The sequence below is a fragment of the Oenanthe melanoleuca genome, chromosome 10 (assembly GCF_029582105.1).
Source record: "Oenanthe melanoleuca isolate GR-GAL-2019-014 chromosome 10, OMel1.0, whole genome shotgun sequence".
Classification (NCBI taxonomy): Eukaryota; Metazoa; Chordata; class Aves; order Passeriformes; family Muscicapidae; genus Oenanthe; species Oenanthe melanoleuca.
The window spans coordinates 12,577,448-12,593,907 of record NC_079344.1 but is presented as its reverse complement, the minus strand read 5'-3'; the positions used below and the strand labels follow the sequence as shown (position 1 = coordinate 12,593,907).

At 40.1% G+C, this 16,460-nt stretch overlaps 1 long non-coding RNA gene across 6 annotated transcripts in view; it reads right to left on the bottom strand.

The window, feature by feature from the left end:
* Positions 1-1,168: 1,168 nt before the first annotated feature.
* The window catches only part of LOC130257536 (uncharacterized), a 72,631-nt gene continuing 57,339 nt past the window's right edge, over positions 1,169-16,460 (bottom strand). For 5 of the 6 annotated variants that reach the window (XR_008841340.1, XR_008841336.1, XR_008841339.1 and 2 more), the window contains one exon: positions 9,222-9,921. This is a non-coding gene — a long non-coding RNA (uncharacterized LOC130257536). Of the gene's footprint in view, positions 2,322-9,221; positions 9,922-16,460 lie in introns of those variants that run through there. The other variant, XR_008841335.1, reaches the window with a different exon arrangement.

Genomic DNA, 16,460 nt, shown 5'->3' with positions numbered 1-16,460 from the left:
ACAAAATATCTTGTTATCCAGCCTGAAGCACTTAGGAATTAGCAGTTGCATACTGTGCTATAGCCAGTTTGAACAGATGGATTTAGAACTGGAGACTCAAATATATCCCTTTTTGGAATTTGTCTGCCTAATTTACTCATGTTACTGTTACAGAGATACCAAGATAGCTGCTGCTACTGCTCTGCACTGTATTTACTCGGCTGCATTGCCACACAGAAATGTGATTCATAGACTCACAGGAATTGCAGATGGAAGAGCCATATTAGATCATTCAACCCATCTCCCTGCTGATGCAGAATTGCTCGCTACAGCTACAGTACATTTTCTAGTGTTTTGTCTGGTCTAGTTGTAAAAGTCCCCTGACATGGGACTTCCACTGCTTCCCTTGGGAAGCTACTCCACAGTTCATCTTTCAAAATTGGCATTGTCAGAGACAGGCTAGAGAACTAGAGGGACCATTGACCTGTAGTCAGTAGGAATTCCTCCCTTTCTAATCACTAGATGACCCTGCATGAAGATGCTGCACTGTCAAAATCTCATGGTGCTCATGGGCATGTCACAGATTTACAGTAATGGACATTTTGTCTTCTCATTTGCAAGATGAACTTTGCTTTTTCAAACCTACCAACTTCTGTTCCCTTTTTATTCCAATCCCTCTGGTGCATTTGCCAGCCCCTAACAAGCAATGGCTTGATACTAAAAATCGATCTGAAGAACCTCAGTTTCTGTCTGGATCCCTGAACTTCTAATGTAAAGTTCAAGATTTTCATTCTCACAGATTCCTGTCCAGTTGTCAGTGCAGGACTTTCCCCTCCTCATATCAATGATATTGCCTTTCTGGTTGCTCCTTTACTGCTACAGTAGCCTTTGGTTTATTCCATAAGAGTAAGACAAAGGAATTTTCAGTTTTCATCTTGTTCAGAAAAAGTCTGGCCAAGGAGGTGGGAACTGTCGTCAATCAACACCAGTAAACAATTTCTCAGAATGTCAGAAAACTTAAGAAATTGGGGAAAAAAAAGACTTGTTGATTGAATGAAACATTGCACTTAAAAATGTGAGTACACTGTAAAAATGTAAATAAGCAGAGAAAATATTTAGAAATGGAATTTTGAGCATCTCTTGACAGAATACTTTATTTATCTGACTTCTTTATATACGGAGAAAAAAAAAAAGAATAAAAGTACAGGGAGGCAGTTCAGTTATCTGTATGTATACTGGCTTTTCATTCAGCATCTCTCCTAAAAGAGGTGATATGACCACCTCCCATCCTTCCTGATTATCTGCTTTTATTATGACTTACCAAAACAAGGCAGGCCAATATTTAAATATTTCCTTGAAATCAGAGGGCTCTCTGCTGAAAAATTAGATTTCTCTACAGTTCAGGAATGGTAGGAAATGGAGACTGGAAGATAAAAACTAAAAAAAATTAAGAACAATCAAAATTTACACAATATTAAATATGCATACACTTTTTGGTGAATTATACTTTTTTCCCATGTTCTGAGCCAGAACTGGATACACCAAATACCAAGCAAAAGGGGCAGTTGTGTCAGTAATTCTAACTCATCTGGAAGCAATAACTTGAGTGAATCACAGAGTAAATCCTTATCTGATGAGATTTCCAGCCCAATTCTTTTAGACAAGAGAGGTTCAGATAGTTCAGATAAGGTTTGGCAGCTGAATTGGTATTTGTCCCAAGCAAACCTCCAGAGGTTCACCAGTCACTGGCAATAAATGAAAGTCTTTATCAGGTGATGGTTGTTTTGTGGTCAGCATGAGATAAATTGGTGGTGCCAGCCCAGGTCCTGGGAGACAAATGTCTCTGTCCAAATGCCATCACCAGCCTACTCAAAATCCCAGCAAAGGCACTGGAACATGAAGGTTTTAACAAGCCTTCCTCCAACGAGGGGTAGCTTTTGCTTTTGCCCTGAGGTAGAGTGGGAACCCAGCTGCTTTCAAGGGCAGCAGCTCCAGCATGTTCATTCTCTGGAGCAAAAGGCTCTTTGAAGGAGACATCAGTGGAGAAAACAAGCTGCTTGGGATGCAATACACACCGTGAGATCCACATCCATTCCATCTCTTCCCCATTAGCTTGTTTGCCTGCAATGCCAGGTGTTCTCATTAGCCATATGTATAAATATTTGTCTAACTTTTTATTTTTTTTTTTTAATCATTCTGGTACTGTATGTATAGGAAGAAGTGAAGTCAATCTGCTTGTGAAAATCAATGTTTGAAGATTTCCTCTTGGCTGCTGGTAGCTGGGGCCTCTTTAATAACTCCTGTTGCACTTGGCTGTTATCTCAGAGTCCCTTTTCCAACTACTAGAAACCAAATAAGAAAAAAAAGAAAGGATATGGATGAGATATTGACCTTCCACATGTTGTACATTTTACCAATAAGTATTAATGACAAACACACTAAGGAGTGTAATCTCCCATCAATGAATCAATACAAATCCCATTAACACTCGATGAGGGGATAAGATAGACTTCAAGAGTTTCACACTTACTCTTTGTATAGGACTCCCTCTAAAGGCTCTGGAAGTCCTTTTTGCCTCAGGACCATCAGTATATTGTGGATTTAGTGAAATAACAGTTTGCAAGAGCCCAGAAAACTACGCTGAACACACCTTAAAATTCCAAAATCTGCTCCATACAAAAATTGATTGCTTACTTGATGTGTGTCAATTCTTTTAGAATCTGGAAACTAAGAAGCATATGACATCAGATGTTCAAGTTGCCAGCAGGATAAAAAAACAAAACCAAACCAACCAACCAAACAAACAAAATAATCAGAGATATTTAAAGTTTCAAACTTTTTAGAAATACAAGTTATTAGTTTTTTATCAGCTGTCTCCCAGCTTTCTCACTTCTGTGCTTTAACTTGTCCCTCCAGTTTCACAAGTGATACCATCATTATATATACAAAGACCCACCCTTGACCTCTTCCCTTGTAGATCTACAATCATCTGCAATAGTGATTTAACTCACAATCCCTGCACTGTGCAATTTCTGCCTCTGCTGAAGCCAAAAACTGGAGCTAAACTTCATGGGAACTTGCAAGAGACTTGAGTACAACGATTTAGCTCACTGAAGATAGCCAAGGATAAATTAGTTAAACAAAGCACTGATGTTACTCAGAGTAATTGGTTTGAGTTAACCATTAGACCTACTGGGCAACTTGAAAAAGTTCTTGAAATGCTTTTGATGCCAACACTGTGGTGGGAATAAAAGGAAAATTGCTTACATATATATAAATCCTCTGGGCAAAATTTTCATACCAAACAGTCTTAATTTCAGCTGATAAATCAGAGAAAAAAGAAAAATCAGATTCTGAGCTGTATGTTTTGATTTGGAAGGATCTTTTGGTTTCTCATTCCTGAAGTACTTGGTGGGGAAATGTTCAAAGCCTCTGAGAGTAATTTGTACTGAATATTAATTTGAGGGAGAGGGCTTTGAAAGCTTTTCCATAAATCAACAGCAAATTTAGGTACCACGGTGTCAGTGAATTGAATAAAGTAGTTTTCCTTAGTCTTCTACTTCCCTTTCTTCATCCACTCTCTTGTATTTATGTCTCCCTGAAAATCTGGAAAAAAAAAAAAAAAACTGCCTGCAATTCCATTCCTTACTCTCTGTTTTTCCAATTAGATGTGCAGTCTGTGTTACCAGTATCCTGGGAAGACAACCAGGCTGCCTGCCTCCTTCCTGGTTTCTCTGAATTGCTCCAGCCAGCAAGGAAAACATTGTGGGACTTTGTTCAGAACAGTAACAAACTAAATATTTATCTTCCCTCTTATAATTTATGCAGCATGGGATTAATATGGAAAGTACCAAGATTGAAAGGTCAAGTGAGCTTGCAAACAGTGATTCACAATGATATATCATTGCACTTTACCATGTCCTGCTTTCTAGAAAATGAACCAGCAGCAGTGATGCACCTAAAGAAATAATCTGAACTGTGTCATGGTCCAGTTTTCAGTTATATATTTGTAACTTTCATTTAAATTTGCTGTAGGAATAATTATCTCTGCTGAAAATTTTAAATGTGTGTTAGTACCAGAAGAGTCTATACTTGTGCAATTTTTTGCAAGCACCTGCTGATCTTTTTTAATTATTCAGTGAACTGGCTATGTCATGAAGATATTATGGTCGTAGGATCTTCTGGTGCTGGACCAAGTCAGAACAGCCGATTCCTACCACCCACCTGGAGCAGGCCAAGGACTTGGGAATTCCTGGCTTTCCTCTCAGACATATAGTAGTAAAAACACATTGTCCTTTCTCATGAAAGACTTTTGGGATGGACAATTTGTCTCCCTCCAAGCTGCTGGAGCCACAGCTCTCACATTTATACTCAAAGGAGCTTCCCTGAAATTTCAATAATTCTTGTGCCTTTCCCCTTGTATGGCCATTACTGGGGAGACTTCAAGTGAGGCCATTTCAGTTTTCTTTAGGCTTAAGATCCTTTAGGCAAGACTCCTTACTATGTCCTTTATATTATTCACTTAACTGTGCTCTGCTTCTCAGGCTGGAAAAGACCCTGTCCACAAGCATTGCATCATGGGCCAGAACAGCACTCTAGTGTCTACTCAAAAGATATTTTAAGTGTTTTGCTTAAGTTGAATGACCCAGGCTCCTAGTGGATGTAGTGGGATCTCCATTTCTTGAAGCCTTCAAATCAGGAGTGGATGCCTTTCTGTAAGATACTCTTTAGCAGAAAATGATTTATTAGCCTCACTACAGTGGGAAATGAGTGAAATACTAAGACTGGAATTATAAAGCTATTTAGCATAGGTGACCTGATGACCCTCCCTGGTTTTAAAAATCTAACAGCTTAGCCAAAGATCTGAGAAGTGAATATGGCTTTTTTATAGGCACGGTGTAAACAAGTTTATGTGGATGTTTTGTGAACCAGGACTCGCTGAGGTTTTGCTAGGTCAGATTTGAAGCACTTTAGAGCATAAGGCCAATTCTTCAAGAGTACAGAAGTCATAAAAGAATAATTAAAAAGAATAATAATATCATAGGTAAGAGCTAAATAAAGCAGTGGCGCAAATCCCTCAAATGTCACATTCTTTGGAAGAAGAGAAGTGGAAAATTATAGGTGTATGGCCAGAAAAAGGGAGGGGACATGAAGCAGAACCATCAGCCATCAAAATCTTCTGGTTTGCTGATAAGAGGGGAATGAAAGACTTCCTGCACACAGGGAGCAGAGGCCCTGGGGGCCAGAGCCAGCTGGGAAATGCCTAATGCTGTTTATAGAAACCCTGGCAAACAAACAGCTCCTGCCGGGCCCAAAAGTCATAAAAAGCAAGGGGAGGGTGCCGGTCCCGACCCCTCTGTGCCTGCCTGGCCTGACAGATTTAACAAGTCCAGCAGTCACATCAAAAACATCCAGAGTCTTTAGATGAATGAGCTGTTTGTTTTTCTTCCCGATGGCTTGATAAGAGGTCACAGGATGTGTTCAATTTATTTTCTCTTTTTTCTCTCTCTCCCTTTTTTCTTTTTTTTTTTTTTTTTTTTTTCTTTTTTAATATATAATGAAACAATAGGTTAAGAGAGAAGCCCCAGCCCAGTCCCAATAGGTCTCCCCGTCCCCCGCGCTGCTCCATTTCCTGCCTTTTTTGAAGCAGACATCCCGCTTTTGTTTTCCTCCGGCCCGGCCAGCGCGTGTCGGCCCGGCGGCCACCAAACAAATGAGTTTTTGGCCAGTGTCACCTCCTGGCCGCCGCCTGCCCGCCCGCCGCCACTCGCTCACGGCCGGCGGCTTCCTGAGGCCTGGCCGGCCTCGCAGGAAGAGATGGCGCGGCCCTGCAGCCGGCCGGGCGGAAGGGATGGAAATCCCTGCAGCCGGCCGATTGCAGGCCCGCCATGCGGCCCGCGGCGAGCAGCCTTCCTGCCGGCCCGGCCGCGGCTCTGCCGTGGGGCTGCAAGGCCGTGGCACGCCGGCTCCCACACGCACGCCGCGGGAAGTGCTGGCAGCTGGAGATAAGCTCTGCTCACGCTGCCGGTGCTGCTGCGCTGGCTGCCACCGCCGCGGTGAAAGTGGGGAGTAAGGCCAAGGCGCCTGGGAGACTCGCTGCTCTTCCAGGGCCTGTCCTGCCTGGAAGGGGACGCTGGGGTCAAGCACCAAGGGAATGTGCTGAGATCCGCCATCCTCCACTGAGGTGTGAGTGAAGGATGCTCAGAGCTGGAGTCAGGTATCGCAGCTTTCACAGCCCTTCCCAACCTGCCAGCCTGCCCAAAACTGGGATGTTCCAAACATATGTATTCCCTGCTTTTCAGGGAGTTTGGTCCCTGTTTCTAGGCAATATGATACCAGGCCTTCTCAAAGGAAATATGTCCCAAATGACAATAAACAGGGCTGGAATTCAAAAAGCAACCGCTGCACTGACTTCTTTTAAAGTTCATACACACCGTGTCTGTGTCCAGAAGGAGTTAAGCAGAAGTGGGAAGAACAAATTTTCCCTTCTGGCTGGAGCTGCCCAGAAAGAAAAGGAAAGAAGGATGATGGTATATGCAGGTGTTGGCAGACCACAGACACTGTGTCTCTGCCTGGGTGAGGGATGAGGGGATGGCATCTTCAGGGATGAGCTACTCCTGTCTGAAACTTCCTGTTTCATGTCAGCCCAACTTCTGATTTTGGTCTAAAATTGTAAAAAAAAAAAAAAAAAAAAAAAAAATTCTCTTAAACTGCTCATTAAGGTTCTCAGTTTTCCACCTTCCATCTGATGACCTCTTTATAATTCCCTATGTAGGAGTGACCTTTTTTTTTTGCACAGAGGATGCAAAGCTCATCCACCAGGCAGTGCATGAGTTAAAAATATATTCATATAGACAAATTTGAACACTAAAATAAAATTGTCTTCCTGAGGTCATTGTCTCTGTAGACCAAATTGAGGGAGGAAGTACAGGAATGTGATGCTGATTAAGATACCACATGCTGGGCAGGTATCAGTTTAAACACTTTAGACTGTTACCTGCTCAGCAGGGGAGACCTGAATCCACATTTGATGATTAGACCATATTTATGTCTCAGCTCAGCAAGTTTCTATACATTGGCCTGATGAACAGAGTGTATAAAACTCACACTGGTATCTCCATATTCATCAGATGGGTGAAAAAAAAAAAAAAAAGTTTCACAAGTATGTCAGATTTCTCAATATGTGGGTGTCCAGGGCCCATTATCCCAGGCTTTATGGGGAAAAGAGATTCCACTCAGTGTGCCCCCTTTCACATTTGGGATGAATCATGCAGCAAACTGAGTCATCTCCAATTGATACTCATTCACAGTTGCACAGGCAACAAAACAAATAATTTGCTGCCTGATGAAGGGAGTTTCTAGCACATGAAAACTCTGCAGATATAGATATGTACACAAATATATGCATATCTATCTATAAACTGTATACACACCTATATAAAATCTATGTATAGATGTTTTGCAACTTTGCACGATAAGCAGTAGCTGTGTTACTTCACATGGTGTTTGAAGGTCTCAAATTCTTATTAGCATTCTTGATGGGTTCTTTCAGCATGGTTTACTCAGGAAACCAGGCTTATGCAATCACAGTCTGTGTATGTGTGTACGCGTCTGTCACCATTAGACATCAGATAATTTACACAGGAGAGAGGCATTATGAATGTCCCTAGACCAGGAAAAGCTTCCTGGAGAAATAGCTGCTGACAGTGCTTTCACCTTAAAGAAACAGAGTGAACTCAGCTAAGAGACACATCTCCACTAAAAATCTTCATTAGGCTTTATTAAATCCTGTACTCGTTGAACTGTTTGCTTCACATTGAAAGAATTATTATGAATAAGGAGTCACCAAAGAAGCAAAATGCTGCTCATATTTCTTATTAATCTGCTACATTTTTTACTGCTAAATGTACACTTTTAAAGGTTCTATTCTTCAGTTTACAAAATTTTCCTCTTGGCTATACACAAGCAGGTTTGCAGCTCTGGGCAGAGTTCAGCTTTCAGGATATTGCACTCCCACATGACCCAAAGCATCTCACATGACACAAGGGTCACTATTTCTGTTTGGGAGTTAAAGCTGCCCTCCAAATGCTCATGAGTGATGTGTGAGAGGAGCCTTTAGCCCACATGCTCTGTAAAATAGAATTCCAGAGTAAGATCTGATTAGCACAACTTCTGCTGATGGACCTTCGGGAACAGCCCATGAAAATTAAACCCCATAAGACCCAATTATGAACTTAGAATTTAATATGATGTTTAATATAGGACAGTAGTTTAATTTTTTTTTCCTGGTGTTTTATGTTTTGGGTATTATATATATATATATATATGTATATATACACAACTTTGGCACTGAGGTTTGCACAAATAGCAAAGAACTGGGCTGTGCTGTTGCTTACACAGAAAATCCAACTCAAACAGCTGTGATTGCACCTGGAGAAGTCCTGGCCCCTGCCAAAATCCATCTCTGACTTGGACAGTTACTCTAGCACCCCGTTAGGCATTTGTGCCTATGTACCCACTGCCTCAGCTCATTGCTATAGTTGGATCACAGACAATTTACTGGAGTTCTTTTGGGGTAAATAATCCAGGAAAGAGGAAAGGAATTATGGTTTGAATTGCTGATATTTCTAAACGAAAAACAGCAGTTGCCATGACAATGAAAATGTGAAATATTCAAAGAGGTCAAAATTAAAATACATGATTTACTCTTCACAAAGAAAGTGCTACACACACACATAGCTTGTGGATTTTAGTTTTTCTGATTAAATTTTTAATTTTTTTTCTTTTACATTCAGAAGACCATCTCTTGGAGTATCCTTCACTGTTAATACACCTTCAAACTGACCTCTGCTGTGAAGGCCGTTTCTGAAATAGGGGCCTTGTGCTTACTAGTAATTTCTAGAAAATTAGAAAAATGTGTCAAACATCTCTAGTCCATCTATACATCTGTGACTAAGTGGGAGTGAACAGGCCTGGAGAGATGGAGAATCCCCAGCTGGGAAAAGATGAGAGCATTTGCTTCTGGAATACTAATATGTTGGCAGAGATGCTTTGGGACAGACAGACCAACAATCAGTGCTTTGTGTTTCCTTCTTTTCAGATTCTCCAGAGAGGGAGGGCTGTTTTGTTTTTTATTTTCAGTTTTAGCCTCCCTGTAGCATATTTCCAATATAGCCACCTTGGCACCTCCTTTCTCCTTCTTTTCATGCCTGTGTAAGGAAGACTAGCTTGTAACAGAAGATTGATTCAGTATCAATATAATAAAACTGTCCACAGGTTCCACCCACAAAATTTCAAATTTGACCCAAAAATCCAATACTTTTTGGAACACTCAAGATGCAAAACCAGATTTTATTTTTCCCCTTGTGGTAGCATACTACAATGAAAGAAGAGATTGTCATTAAAAAAGAAAACAGAACAAAACAAAACAAAAACCAACAAAATGCCCAGAAACTCCTCCTTCCAGGCTGGGACTGATCTCTGTTTACCTTGGGGGTTGCAGACTGGCAGGAGAACCTGCCATCTGAGCATGGCACGTGCCAAGTTCTCCTTGCAGCCGAGTCCTTGTGCTGTAATTTACTTTCCATGGAACAGGGAAGCATCCAGAAGGATCAGTGAGGTGTAAACCTTAAAGTGCACAAGGTCTCTTTTGTTCTGAACTCATTATGTTGTTATTCATGTCTGTTTTAGGTAGGAGATATCCATGGAAGAGCAGCCAAGTCTCTTCTACCTTCACCCTTGGTCACTGCTCCAGCCATAGTGGACAGCAGCATTCAGAAGCCTTCAGGAATTCACAAAATCAATGAAGAGTAAACCATGTGTGAGTGGGAAAAGGGAGGAGAAAGGTCAGCAGAGGGACCAGCCTACCTAATGTCTGGGGTTTGTTCAGTGTGGGGTGGGTGGACCAGGGCAAGGTTTTCTCAGAAGCTGCTTCTCCATTTACTGAAAATAGGTTGAAGAGGTTGAGCCACTTAAAATCAGGTTAGTTTTAGTTCTTCTGCTGTGCTTGCTCAGGAAATGTCACCAGTGACCCTTACCCTCACTGTATTTTGAAGAGGACAGATTCTGCTCTCTGTGGTGCTGCTGGAAATTTCAACTGCAGTAATTATGCCAGATTCCCTCTGCCCAGATCCTTACCAAATTGTGCATGAATCTCCTTCACTGTCACGGGTAAAACCCAGTTGAATTAATAAGTAATGACTTTGGGTGTTCAGCTTTTTTTTTTTTTTTTTTTTTCAGTCGTGTAGAAGGCTGATTCCTTTTATTAAAAAAGCAACAATTTGCCACCAGAAACCTTTGAACCATTCATTTAAATTCCTGAATTTAGGGCAAAATATTATGTGTGCAACAGACTCAGCTCTCCTTATCTCCATAGCCTGAAGTATTCCAAGTGTTACCTGCTGTAGAGTGCACATCTCATTGCAGTACATGGGGCTCTGAAGTGTGCCAAGTAATAAGCTATAAAGAGAGAAGCAGGACTCAAGCAACACAAGGATGCAAAGCAATATTTTCTCTTGACACCCAAGGTCATGGCATAAAGAAACGTGAAACAAAGGAGTGTCAATTTTTGTTGGAGAAGAGGGTACAGTGCTGCTGTACTGAGCTAACAGAAATAAATTAATGTGATGGCAAACTTAGAGTATCCTCTTAAAATGTGTTTGTAAGTGTGTGTGTGCATGCAGGGGGATGATGCTGCATTGCTCTCTATATTTTCATGGCTAGCAGAAACAGGCAGCTCAGACTGAAAAAGAAACACTTTTTAAAGATAATCTACTCTGTATAAGCTATAAATACCGACACATGAGTTTTGCAAGGAGCTCTGGGTTAAAGAGATGAGAGGAAGAAGTATGGTTTGCTGCCCAGTGAATTACTCATCAATATAGTCTTAACTCATTTGCAATTCCTAACCAAAACATATACCCAAGACGATTTTCCAGGGTTGATTATACTTATACCTGGGCCCCTGTAAAGCTGGAAAAACTATTGTTGCATTCTTCCATTCTCTTGACTCCATGGTATGACTATCTGTGTATAGGGAAATAGAAGAATCTTGTTTGTCTGATTATAAAGTGTAAATAAGCAGTAAATGCAGAATAGCTGGGTTTCTGATTGTTGTGTGCCAAATTTGCCCTGTGAAGGCAATGGAAAATCTTCTATTGGCTTAGGTGGGGTTTACATCAGTCCCTTAGACATTATCAATCCAGCCAGAAGGATTCATAGCATTCATTCTATGGCTCCAACTTACTTTAATTCTTTACCTAACATTTCTGAAAAGCAGACTGTAAGGGAGCATTTCTTTATAGTTAGGAAAGCACACAGTGCTTAATTTTAATGGAAAACTCTTTTTTAAACACAGACGGATCCTGCTGTGTTTGACAAATATGTTCCAGAAAGAAGCTCAATCTAGATGTTATGTGTAACTTTATCTTATTCCCTTTTGAGCACTACTGTTCTTGCAAAGTGATCTCTCAACTGCCCAAAGTCATTACACTTTTTCCCTTTCACATTGTACCTCTGTAAATGTCAGGCATAACTACATTTTTATTTGCAGAGATACCACTGCTATGAATGAGTAAAAATTTCCTGCTCCCCCGCCTCCTTCTCTTTACCCTGTGCGCTTTCTGCTAATATGATTTGTTGAACAAATTGTTCCATTAATCTGGGGCTGTTTGACAGAGTGAGAAAATAAGTGCCAAAGTGAGAAGATTCACAAGAATCGGAAATCTCAGTCCCTCTTTCTCAAGGTAAATAGTTATTATATCAGGGTGTCAGACTGGTGAAATGGATGTACTTTCATTCTCAGTTTGTAAATGTCACTTTTCCTCAGCCCATCAGGGTGACAAATGAGGTGTGGGTTACAGTAAGAGTTCATTCCTTGACAAAGTTCTTTCTGGCTTATTTCAACGGGAAGGTAACCTCCCCTTTCTGCCCCCCACCCAAAAGCAGGGGGAGGGGGACACATCTTCAGACAGGAGGGAAACAAGAAACAAGGCAACTTGGGCCTGAATAACCCCAAATTGCTCCTGTCTGCTGCTAAAACCCAGTATAGGTTTCTTCGAAAAAACAAATCATGATACACTTTGTTTGCTTTTCTACTCTTTCCTTGCTTGTTGTTCTTAGCAAAGACCCATATGACATACTTTTACTGGTGCTTATGTCAATATTTATTGAACAAGTGGTCAAGAGAGGCCACTTTCTAAGCCCTGTGCTATCCGGTTGTTAATTACCACACTGCAATGTGTTAATGAAGAAGAACACCCACCTCTTTTGACAGGTAATTGATAAGAGATCAGGAAGCCCAGTGACTGAGAGGAACATGAAATGACTTCTTTGATTGTCCCACAGATCACAGCCTGCAAGGAGCTCACATGGCTCCTGGGACATGGCACAGTCACAGGGAGAAGAGAAAAGGATGATCTAAACAATCTGAGCACCAGGTCTTTTTTGATTTGTGAGTCTCTGATAACCTTCAGGAAAATAAGATTTGCAGTAGCTCATGAAAAGTCTTCCAAGGCTGAACCATTGTCTTCAGGACATAGACTGTGGGGTTTTTTTTCTAATGGTTAAGTAACCATGAAAGAAAGCTGCTCCTGCCAGAATTTGCCATAGTAGTAATTCAGAAGGATATTTGTTTGAGGGACTCAAATCTTTTCTTTCAGCTTGTAGCAGCTCTTAGTTTTTAAAATTACCTGGTGACTCAATCTGGATTCTCATATTGAGAAGGGTTTATGGGGTAATTGTGCTTGGTGCTCATGAACACAACTGTTTTGAAACAAAAAGATGTGATTTTGCATGAAATTCTGGAGAAAAAGCAGGAAAAAAGTAAACGGGGATGGATTCTTTTTTTAGTCTCAAAATGAAACAAAATTTTCTTCAAAAATTAGGAAAACAAGCAAGCTGGATGTAAAAAACAGGAACAATCAGCAGACCCCACTTGTATTTTCTCAGAAGCTTATCAAAAGCAATATGTTTCCAAGTAACATTTTGCTTTTAGTGAATCAGCATTTTCTGATGAAAATACATTTTATTGCAAAATGTCTGCTCCACTGGCACATAATCCTGCACATGTCATAAGAAATGAAAAGGGTTGAGGGTGAATGGGAACAGGGACCTCCAGATCTGGATCTACTGCTTGAACTGAAAGGCTCCTAAATGAACAGCTATTATAGAATCCTGTGCGTGTTCGAACCCTCAGAGGGAGATATTAATTAAATGCATGTAACATGTTTCTTTTCCTGACTGATAAAATGTCAGGCTTTGAATTAGCTTGACGATGACAATGCTTATGATTCAGAAATGGAAATTTGCTTTTCATTATTAAGAAAACCACTGTACTCCAACACTCACTTGAAAGAATCTATTTCTACCAACACGTCTGCTGTTAAATTCCCATGCTAGAATATTTGTTAGAAATTAACATTAAAATGGAGACTACACATAATCAAAGCAAATCTATCTAATTTTTTCTCTGTGTGTGCATTTCCAATACATTTATCTCTGTAAAATCCAAGTAGCAGATAATGCTGAATTTTGTGTGACATCATATGCATTTCAAACATATCACAGTCTCATCACCATACGATTATCTTTTCCTAACAAATCAGGCACTAAAAGGCCTTACTGAAAATAGAAATTTCAAAAATAATAGTACAGTGAATAAGAAAAACAAATCACTTCATACTGCAACTTTATTTTTTCTTTAAAATGTTCTTCTCTTTTTCTCATCAAGCTTGCTCCTGCACGTAAATTGTTCTTTGAAGACCTATTTTCTCTAGTACTGGCTAAAATAAGCAGAGCAGTTACAGTCAACAATATTCTGCCCACTTTGCCAGAGCCTTCATAATTTATGTCTAACCTGGATAGGAAAAGCCCTTATAAATTTCAACAAATGTCTCATTAATTAACACCCCATCTCCCTAAGCCACAGAGCAGCTGGTGAAAGGAATTGTGTAGGTTGATTCTGTAGATATAAACTAGGTCAACAAGAGGGATCCATACTCACTATTGCAAGTTGATATTTCTCTGGAGGGTATTAATAGTTTCTCGGATCTTTCAGCTTAGGCTCATAGCTATACAAAGTCAACAGTATAAAGCTGCTCAGCCTATGTACTTAAATTAAATAAAAATAAAATATAAAAAGCCCACAATGTATTACAAGGTTTCTTTGAAATCTGGTGCAATGGGTCAAATCCTGAAATCCTTCCTTAGGCCTTTAGCCAAGACAATAGGGGGCTTTCTATTGATTTAAATGAACTTTGTATTTCAGATTTTTGCTGGTTAATACTTGATCATGCAAACTCTTTACTGATTACACTATATATTCATGGAGAGTCTGAAGTCCTTAGTTAGGCAACTCTTTCTTCTTGCCTGCATGATAAATTATCTAGAGAGCATTGTTCTCTGCTCATTTCTAAATACTCCTTTAGCCTATTCAGCATGCTAATTTTAGGGTAATTTATTTTTTCTATAACTGTGCATAACTGTAATAAAATTAAATTAAAAATATAAGGCTGGACAGCAAGGAATTAATATTACAGGTCTATCTAAAGCAAGAACTGAATACAAGGTGGAAAAATGAGAGGAAGAAAATGCCTGGGAAGCATTTCTCTTGCTATAGATGTCTTGCATATGAAAACCTTGTCTGAAGTCATCTGAGGAGGCAGACAGGCAATTTTCACCTATTCTTAGTGTTAGTATATACTATATCATGATGGGATGCAGGGAAAGGAGAGGAGAATGCAGTGGCTAGCAGGGAAAGATTAGCATACAAAATTTAAGCAGGATCTGATAGCAGGAGGAGGGAGTCAATGGGCAGGCAGAGCAGAGGAAGACTTTTCCACGCTGGCAGACTCATTTCAAAAAGGTGCAGAACCAGGAGTGTAAGACCAAAATAAATGATAGCAAGAGGGTGAGCATTTATCAGAAAAGAGGGAGAGCAAGCAGGGGATACAGTAGGATGTGAAAACAGCAAAGCAGTCAGGAGTGAAGCCATAAAGCTCCTCAGAGGAGATAATCCTGCCTCTAGTGAAGTCAATGGGAGTTTTGCCATTGACTTCAATAGGGTCAGGATTTCACCCAGGGAGTGTTAATATGATGTGGAAAGAGATAGGAAGACTGGGGAGATACTCAAGAGAGAGAGCAACATGGTCATAGCATATAACATTAGCATATTAATGGCTATGGCTGTTTTATTTTACAGCTCTGTATGAAGCATAGAGACTATAGGAACTTTAAGAATACTAATATGTCCCTCATTATTAACTAATGCAATGTCAGGAATCCTCCAAATACAGATCCCCCACCCATCCCTGCCACTATCTCTCCCTGCAATATCTCATGAAGGAGCTTGAGTCAGACTAATTTTTTTTTTTTAAATCAGAACAAATATCATTGTGTCCAGTAAGCTGAATGTATTGATTGAATCCAAGCTGACCACAAAATTTAATTGCAGGTCCTGAATTATTTGAGGTTAGGAAAAGTTACATTATAGTTTCTGAGTTAAGCTAAATAGATCAGGACTTTTTATCTTGTAAAAGAACAACCTAGAAGAGGGATAAGGAGGTCAGAGATAGGTCTTTAACATCCTGACTGGCCTGGAAATGGCAAATAGATAATGAGTGCTCACTGTCTGTAGTAATGCAAGATATAAAAGTCATCAAAGGAAAGTAGCACGGGGTATATTAAAAAAGAATAAGACTTCTGTCTTTGTAGCACAAAGGCAACTTGCAAATTCCTTGCAAAATTATTTAGGGGTGGTTGTATATTTTCAAAAACAATCTATGGAGAAATTCATGGAATCAAAATACATTGAGAGTTATTCAATGCATAGAGGATTTTCCTTTTATTTGAGGATTTTCTGGGCCATGGGGATTTTTTTCTAAAAAACAGCACAGAAGTTTAGAATAATATGCTTACATTGTTCCCAGGATATCTGCTTATATCCAAATCCAGAGAGCACACAGGGTTGTACAGCTCTCAGATCCAACATGGTGCAACAATCCTCTATTCTAAGGCAACAGAGGTGAATTTATTTACATAAGATCTACATTTCTATTTTTTTCCTTTTTTTTAAATCTAATATTCTGCGACTACCAGGTAAGGGATAAAACTGTCTGCAGGTAAAATTTGGGTTTGTCAGAATAACTCCACTGGGCAGCTCTGGAAGGTTTAGCTTTGCCATCGCTCACTGAAAGGAGACAAGGGTGCCAAGAAATCGACAGCTTTGTTGGCTGGGATTTTGCCTTCTACTGGAAATTCACTTAGGAGCTAATCCAAAGCCAACTAAGTCAATGAAAAACTCCCATTAAGTTTAATGGGTTTGGGATCAGGTCCTTAAATCATATGTAGGCAGCTAAATCTGCCAGTCCTTTAAAGCTGCATAAATTTACCTGCTATTCCCCAAAGCACAACTGCATCCCTCCAACACCTGTCTGACAGAACTATTGCATATAATAAGAAAACCTTCCAGAATCACAAGTAAG